We start from the raw sequence: 1,687 nt of genomic DNA, 5'->3' as shown, positions 1-1,687 counted from the left end.
CCCTCGTAGAAGTAGATCTCGCAGCTTTCCTGGGGCCGTCTCGCCAGCTCGCTTATCTCAGCTACTTCCCCGACTGCAGAGCGTCTTGGCTGGTGCAACCGGCTCTGCCGCCCCTTGACCTCTTGGATGGTCCCATCACTGGAGACGGCAATGGCAAAGGGCTCGCTCCATGCTCCCCATCGCCGATGATCCTTGACAGTGGCGTCTGAAATCCCCATCCTCAGCCTCAGCCAGTGTGTTCCAGGCCTCAAGTTCCTTGCTGGGAGGACGAAGTGCATCCCGCTGCCCCCCCTGGGTTGTCCGAGGTGAGGAGACCAAGGGCAGGATTTCTTTCTCACCTCATCGGTTTTTTCGGTCGTTGAACGTCCTCGTGAAATGGAAGCTCAGATATCGCCTGTCGGGAGGTCAGAAATGTCACGGCAGCACAGCAATCAAGAGCATCGTGACGTACCTTGAGCTGAAAGTGTACAGCGTCTGTGTCCGCAGGTGCCTTGGCCGAGAATCGCATCCGAGCATCGTAAGCGATTGGCTTCCAGAGAACTTCTTTCCTGGAGTCGGAGATGTCCTCTGAGATTGACCTTCCTGGGGTGATGAATGGGTTTGCGCCCTCGTTTTCAAACTGCACGACGCCAGCCCGCTGCGCTGCTTCACAGAATTCTTTAAACGAAGAAAATCTGCCACGTTACGTCATGATCTGTTCTTCATTCGTCGATAGAAGGTACCCAAGTGTCTTGAAGTTTAAATCTTTCCACAATTCTTCGAACTTCTTCTGAAGGTTCCGCAGCAGAATGGGCTTGACTTTCAATTTGTTTCTAGGCCTTGTATTCGCGTATTGAAGTGCTATGGTACTTGCCATAGCTTCGAAATATTTGTCCACTGGTCGAACGTCAACTTTCTCACTGATGTCCCCCGTCTGTTGTGCAGCAAACAGAATCTGACAGAAGGAGTTAGAGTCGGTCTTTCAACTAAAGAACATCCGCACAATCGGAATATCCGACAGGTCCTGATTGCTCGAGGGCTCCCGATGTGCAGGAGGTTGAGCTGGATTCTTGACTTCTGCAACCACCTCGCTTGGGAAGCAATAAGATGTCAGCAACGGATTCACAATCAAGACATTCATCACACAATACCTGTTTGTTTCCTCGTTAGATTTGTTGTCATTTGTTCCTGTTCCAGCGGCAGTTTCGGATTTCTGGTCATTCGCTAGAGGTTTTGGCTGATCAGATCCAAGAATGTTGTTCCTGGTAGACGCCTCAGCCGTTGCAGCTTCAGATTTATTCTCCGCATCTCGATCACTCGTAGATACGTTATCCTTTAACCTGTCATTCTCTGACGATCCGTCTGTCCTCTCCGCCATTGGTTGCACTGAAGGTACTGGGATAGTGGTGACGGCTGTGCCTCTCTGGGTGGATGGGCCAGCAGGGCATGTCTCTTTGGTTGTCTCGGTGCTGGCGGTGGAGGAGCTGCTGTCATTCTTCTGCTCTGCGTTGTTGGGCGTTGTTTGACTTGACTTGTGGGCATCTGCTTTACTAGCATGTACACCCGCGAAAGCATTGGGCGTTCCTCTTGTACTCAATTCATTTGTGATGGCTTGATCCTGTGCCTGATGCGCTTTCGTAACCTTAGGCCTCTGGGCCTATATAGTGGGGGATTAAGAGTGAGAAAGCCGACTCCTTCCTTTGGACCT

This window comes from Guillardia theta (genome assembly GCF_000315625.1).
Source record: "Guillardia theta CCMP2712 unplaced genomic scaffold GUITHscaffold_598, whole genome shotgun sequence".
Classification (NCBI taxonomy): Eukaryota; class Cryptophyceae; order Pyrenomonadales; family Geminigeraceae; genus Guillardia; species Guillardia theta.
Note: the sequence above shows the minus strand (reverse complement) of the source record.